This window comes from Strigops habroptila, chromosome 4 (assembly GCF_004027225.2).
Source record: "Strigops habroptila isolate Jane chromosome 4, bStrHab1.2.pri, whole genome shotgun sequence".
NCBI classification, from domain to species: Eukaryota; Metazoa; Chordata; class Aves; order Psittaciformes; family Psittacidae; genus Strigops; species Strigops habroptila.
This window is the reverse complement of record NC_046358.1, coordinates 54,754,346-54,761,955: the sequence shown is the minus strand read 5'-3', so window position 1 is coordinate 54,761,955 and position 7,610 is coordinate 54,754,346.

The following is a 7,610-nucleotide window of genomic DNA, read 5'->3' as shown; positions in this document are numbered from 1 at the left end:
AGTTTATGCAAATTAAAATACTTCTTTAAAATTTTTAGTACAAGCATAGAAAAGGAAGTCATCACTTAAAAATGGCAAGGGAATAAATAGTAAGTTTATTCTGTTTTCTGGTATATTACTATAGGCCAGTATATATCATATGTAAAATTCCAGGCAAGCAGCCATCTGGTGCGGTAACAGTAAACTATTGGATTAGATTGCATATTCCTGATATGCTCCATTATTTTAATGGATTTAATCTATTTGGAATGTTACATATTCCGAAGAATGTAACAAATGTAATGTCTCCTGAAGTCTGGCAGACTTCCTAAGAAATTACCACTTTGAGTATGGGTTCTGCCTAATTCTGATGACATCGACATCTAGATAGCTGACAGCCTTCAAAAATATCTAAAAGGATAATCTAGAAATGGAAGAAGCTGCTGTTCCTCAAATTGTATTGTATGAAAGGACAGAATAAACAATAGTATTTCCAGAGCGGAAGTTTAATTTGATCTTGATCATACAAAGCATTTGAATTATGCGGCCAACTGAAAAAAACCAACAACCACCTTGGACATGTAGCTGCTATGAAAATGTATGTCTGTACCTTCACAGGCCAATACTGGGAGTTTATCTTTCAGACTCTTATTGAATAGTCATATTGAATAGTACTTGGCTGTGTTATCTTGTGTTTTCATCATTCCATCAAATAGATAAATTCTGATCCTGCATCTTCACCATTATGACTCCCCCCTGTTTATCCTTAATCCTTATATTTTCCCATTCAATGTATTGTTGCAAATTTTACATAATCTTATTTTCACTCCTTTTGCAAAGTGATTTGGCTATCTTTTATTGGGTTCTCTCAGAACTTGCTGCTTTTCAGGTGAATGTGCCATCTTAATGACAACGTAATCTGCCTTATCTACTTGCTAGTTCTTGTACAAACCATTAAGCTCAATTCAGGCTAAAAAAATGCAGATTAATATTTTATTTTCAGTATTCAGACAGACTGAATCAGAGTTAGATTCAGAGTCCAATTATATAGCAGAACAACATATTAAATCAAGAAAAGACCTGATAGCTATGTGAGCTTTGGCTGATTTAACACTTGAATAGCTAGTGGAAATTTGGAGTTCAGAGAGAACAGTAAATTTTATAAGATGATGATTAAGACAGGAGGGTAAATTTATGTAGTTTACTACTCATGCTGAAGACTGCACATTAGAACCAGAGCACAGAAGAAAGGTCTGATAACTGATTTTAAAATTTCTGCAACAATCCACGAATAACTATCTTCACTGCTGGTTATATACCTAATCCTTCATCTAAATCCTTTCAAAGTATTAACTTAGTTCATAGTTTAAAGATATTTCACCCTGATTTCTATTTATATTCTTGTCTACTTACTGAAGAAATCTTTTCTCAACTTTTTGTTCCCTGTTTAGATAGATGTAGACTGTAACCAAGTCAACTGTGTTCAGTAAACCAAGAGAATGAGTTATAGAATCATAGAATGGTTAGGGTTGGAAAGGACCAACCCCCTGCCATGGGCAGGGATGCCTCACACTAAACCATGTCACCCAAGACTCTGCCCAACCTGGCCTTGAACACCGCCAGGGATGGAGCATTTACCACTTCTTTAGACAACCTGTTCCAGTGCCTCACCACCCTTATGGTAAAGAACTTCTTCCTTTTATCTAACCTGAACTTCCCCTGTGTAAGTTTAAACCTATCACCTCTTCTATCACTACAATCCCTGATATAGAGTCCCTCTCCAGCATCCTTATAGGCCCCCTTCAGATACTGGAAGGCTGCTATGAGGTCTCCATGCAGCCTTCTCTTCTCCAGGCTGAACAGCCCCAACTTTCTCAGCCTGTCTTCATACAGAAGGTGCTCCAGCCCTCTTATCATCCTCGTGGCCCGCCTCTGGACTTGCTCCAACAGCTCCATGTCCTTTTTATGTTGAGGACACCAGAACTGTGCACAGTACTGCAAGCGAGGTCTCACGAGAGCAGAGTAGAGGGGCAGGATCACCTCCTTTGACCTGCTGGTCACGCTTCTTTTGATGCAGCCCAGGATACGGTTGGCTTTCTGGGCTGCAGGCGCACACTGCCGGCTCATGTTCAGTTTCTCAACAACCAACACCACCAAGTCCTTCTCCGCAGGGCTGCACTGAATAAATTGAATTGTCTTGAATGTGTCACTGGCCAGTATGTTCTATAGTACATTTCTGTGGTGTATATTCTGGAGCCTTGTTTAAGCCTCCAACTTATCAAAAAACTGTCTAGCAGTGCCAGTGTGCCACAAAGTCCGAAATAAATCATTCTGAAGTGGAAGTGTATTAGCTTGGATATAGTGCTGCCCAGATACGATCACATACTATTTGGTCAGCTCATAAATCAGCAGAAGTACTTCTCTGCAGCAATCCTGAATATTTAGCATAAACAAACTCTTAGTAATTTTAACAGCTTTATAGGAACACTACATTTTTTTAAATTTTTTTTTTTTTAACAGTTATAGACAGCAGAGCAAGACACAGTATTTAAGGAATGCTTGTGCCAGCACATATATAACCTCTGTACCTGTTAATGGTTGGACTCGATCTTAAATGTCTTTCCAATCTAAATGATCCTATGATCTTTTGGCTGCAGAGGTAAAATTCATATTTAACTAACAATCCACCAGGAATCCCAAGCTTTTTCAGAATTACAGCTTTTCAATATAGATTTCCCTAATCCTGTGCTTGTTTTCTGTGTCAGTGGCTCACAGACATCTGAATTTATATTTGGACATGTCCAAAAAGGCCAGAGTCCAAAGTAAAGACCTTCTTTGTATTGATATTGGATCTGGCCCATGAGGTCAAAAAACATACTCTGTGAAATGAACAGATTGTAGCATGGGTATACGAAATGAATGTAAATGAACGGAATTCTTTTCAGAATTGCCATTTTATAACTTCTGCAACATTACTAAAAAAAGAGAGTAATCTTGTATTAGAAAATTACATGCACATTGATGATGCTTAAGGAGGGATCACTAAAACAAATGCAGAAAAATCCATGACTTCACCTCAAACTCTGGTTGAGTTTAGTTATGGGCAAGGAAAAATTGGAGAGAAATGCTGAATACATCTGAATAGAGACTGCTAAATTCCTGCAGCAGAAAATCAGTGCACACCAGAATATCCTGTGCAGTACCATACTACTACTCATCAACACTGCCTACACTGCGGATGCAGAATTATTCTCCCACTTGGAGTACACTGAAGTTTCCTTTGCAAGAAAATTAGGTGTAAAGGGAGACATGCACATCTGTTCAGCAGTTTTAGATTCAGCAAATATTCATGTCAGTAGAAAGAAGAAAGGGGAATGAGTCCACAAGTATGCAGAATGTTTTTTAAGGGTAAGTTGGGTTAATAAGCAGAGAAACTGCATTAGTGTGATGCTATTATACAAGCAGGTACCAATCAGGCTTCTCTTCCCTTGCAGTCTAATCAGTGCAGTTCTGCAAAAGCATGTACATCTCTAAAGCTAACCCAAACATCTCACCTTGGACACTACTAGGAGCTGATATGATATCCTACCTAGACCATTTGCTTCAACAATCCTTGTTGAACATGATCTGCAAAGAAATTAGCTCACCGTAAACATCTTCATGCAAAGTTGCCTGGTTTGTCCTTAGCATGTTGAGTAACTGGAACTTTGGACTGGCTGGTAACACGTTATTTTGAATGATATTCCTGTTCTCTCAACATATGCAGAAGCTACAAAAGGAGATATTTCTGTCCGTGTGGTGACAGCTATCCTCACAAAACACCTGAAAATTTCCCAGCTGTTGTCCAGCCACCCACAGGCTAAAGATGGCATTGCCATAAATCTCCAGGGCTGTTTTAAGCAAGGTCCTTCAGCTACTGCCACATCATGGTCCCACATAACCTAAATTATTCTGGGTCTACAGAGAGCATATTCACTTTGCTCTCCTTAAAGATTTCTACGCCTTCTAGGCACTGCGCTTTCCTTTACCCATAACACAGTGACATATCCCCATAGCAGAAGGAACTACTGGTTCTGCCCAATGAGAAGTCCATTTCCCTTGCAGGTTCAGTTCATGTTTCCTGCAGTGATGCTCAAACCACAGACAAGGGAGATCACATCTTCCAGACATATTTTAGCTCTTAAGACATTACAGATCTTAAACATGAGTAAGTTTTGCTCCTTTCCAACCCTGATTCTGTACAGCTTTAAAAATTACCACGATTCTATGATATACTTGATTTAAGGGTGAAAGAAGCAGGCTCTTTGTAGCTTCCAGTTTGAAACAGCACTTTGGCTGCTACAGATACAGCGATTTCTGGTACTTGGTCTGAAAAATTCTGCCTATTCAATCCAGAAATGTCATCAAAGGAACTGTAATTATTTTTCCAGACAAACCACTCATGCTTCAGAATGATTTGTGAATAGCTGCAAAAATTAGAACCCATTGTCTTTCTGCTTTCAATCTACTCTTTTTGCCCCTATTTAAAATTTTTTTTCTTTATTTGACTTTCTCTCTTTTCCAGGTATGACCAGTTCTCTGGACAGTTATTAGTTCGCAGCTAAACATTACAAATTTGACAGTGTGTACATAACATTAGAATGCATGGTGTATCATAAACACCAGCTAGAATGTTCTCCTTTTCCCTGTTTCTATTTTATCATCCCATTACGAGAATTTGAGATTTAAGACATGAGAGATTGTTCATTGAAAAAAGATACAGCTACATCCTAGAACATAGTCCAAGTTAGCTGAACTACTTCTAGTATGTACTGGCAAACTACAATACAGCATTATGATGATTCTCACATCATATCACAACATATTCTGGATACATATAAAGAATATATCACAATAAATTCAAACTATTTGCTTTTGGAGAAGTCATGTTTCTTGAACTTTTATGAAATATCAATTTGTGTAGTTAATTTCTGAAGGCATAAATGAATGAACCTTCTTGCATTTATTTGGTTCACACTAAGCTTATGTTCCCCAGTATCACGTAAACTGGTGCAAGTTCAGCGAAATTAAGTGCTTAATTTTCTTTGGCACTCTTTCAGTGTCATGTATGACATGCTTATAGTGTCCCCTTTTCAGTTTCTGGGGATGCTGGCATGGCCAAGGTTAATCCAAAAACTTAAGTTCAAGGATAGAGTTTTAGAAAGGGGGATTTAAGATACTATGGTGGTGCTGACTGCAGCTCTTGCCTCACTGTTAAGAAGGGAATCTCCTGCTGGACAGCAAGATGCATTGCCCTGGGCCTGGCCTTAAGTCTACGAGTAGATACAGGAAGAGACTATTTGAGAAACAGGGCAGAAAGCACCCATTCTCATGGTACAGAAATGGCACAACAGAGCAAAGGCACAAAACCGCTTCTGTAGTTTCTGGCTTAAGGCAAGTATGCAAAACCAAAGCCAAGATGGAGAAAAAGGATGTAGGAGAAACATAGAGCAGCTCATAACCTTCCTACTAGTATTATATTGTAGAAGGCTGTGGAGATCTTTAAATGTGATATAGCAAATTAATACAATGGTGAGTTGACTGTATTCTCCTTCAATTAGCAGAATTTCTGTGATTATACTTCAACAACTAGTTATTGCTCAAGCAGAAATTAAAATAATTACATAAAGAATACAGCATCAAGTCTTAATCTTAAAATTCCTGTTCCTTAGGAAAGACTGCTGAATGTTGCCTGCATTTACAAATACTGAACAAGACTGAAAAAATAGTGCGAAGAACATTGCAGTAATCTCACAGGAAGAGAAAAAAGCCAAAGTCGATTTTTTTTAACAGGGCAAACTAGAAAAAGAGAATGATTCAAAGCTGTACAGGGATTGAAAGCAGCAAAGGCAAGCTGAATACACATTTTTAGCTATGTTTACAGCAAAAAGTCCTTCAATGCCTTTGGGAATGACAGTGAGTTACAGAGAAGGTACATGAAAGTTTCTTCTTGTGGTTGTGATACACTTGTGTGTGGAAACAGTACTTCCAGTTCTAGTTCAAAGAGCTAACTGCAAAAGACAAAATACTGGAGGGTACAAAATTCGGAAAAATTGTGAAACCAAGAGCACAATAAATGACATTAATATACAAAAACAGAGACATTACAACTTAAATTTCAAGAAATCTTTCCATCAGTATCTGGACACATTGCTTTAATACAAAACATTAAGACATTTAAAGCCAGAAAAACTTCTGCAAATAGGAACAATATTACCTCAATGCATTACTTAATGTCTTTCTTCATCCTTAAATCTACAGCCATAAAAATACATACTGGTTAATCTATCAACCTTTAATCCCTGAACAATGTTAAACAGCAGCCAGCTATGCTAGATATCTCAACTGTAGAAAACTCTCACTGGGAAATTCTGATCATCTGGCTGGCTACTGATGTTCATTACTAATCAATCTTGATACAATAGAGAATTTCCAGAGGACTGGAAAAAAACTACGTCAGTATTTCAAATTATTAAACTGGATCATTAGGATAATTCTAAGTCAGAGGGAAAATAATGAAAAAGTTGGTAATGAAACATGTAAATATAACTAATACTGATATCAATTTCTAGAAAAGACAGTTTGTCAAATGTATTTGCTTAAATGACACCATAAATTGGCATGTAATGGTAAAAGTTTGGATTGATATTCTGAGGCTTTTATAAGGTGTTTTGATTTATAAACCAGAATGACATAGAATCATTATGGTTCTCATTAAATGGATTGAAGACTAGCCAAGAGTTAGATCTCAGAATACCTCAGCAATAGGGAATTATCACTGGTCAGCTGCATTTTGAGAGAAGCCTCTGCAAGAACTGGTTCTTGATTTATTTTTTTTAAATAATTATCCCCCCCACTTATATCAGGATTATTTGAATCACGTTTTAACCAAAGGCTGTCCTAGAGTTCTTGCAACCCAGAAGGGAAGCCTAGACACTAACAAAACTCTGGCTGGCTCATCTAAGAGCACGGGGTGGGATACAGGAAGAATTAGCATGAGTCCAGAGCTGTAATATTGAACCCTCCTCCTGGGTATTGCTTCAAACTGAAGGCACCTAAATTTGGTAGATTTCCCAATTTTCTCTTAAGCATTTCACAAGCACCCTACGTTTACTTACGCAGGTATCCAGAAAAGCCTCGATCTTGACTCCAAAGAACCACTGTTTGCCAATATTTTATTTATTTGCAGCTTTCATGGTGTGCTCAATGCACAGCAATCAGGCTTACCTCCTTCCTCTGCTTTTTGAATCTTAAATCTTTACAGAAAGTCAGTTATTCAGCAACAGGAGCAGCCTGACAACCCTCTTCAGTGCACCAGGAACATATGTTTGAGATGTTGTCTGCGGGACATGTGGGTCTGACTACCCTCAGACAGAGTAAGTAATTTAATCTGGACCTACTGCATTTTAAATCACTAGACTATTACATAAGTGGACCGGTATTAGCTCTGATCCTTCTCCTTTGCTATTTCAAAAGAAAGGAGGCATTTCTGCCCAGTATAAGCTGAAAACGTCAGGTCAGCAGAAAAACACTAATTCCCGCTTTTAACCTTTCCTGCAGCTCCAAGTTGAAGCATAAGCTGTATAAAGAGC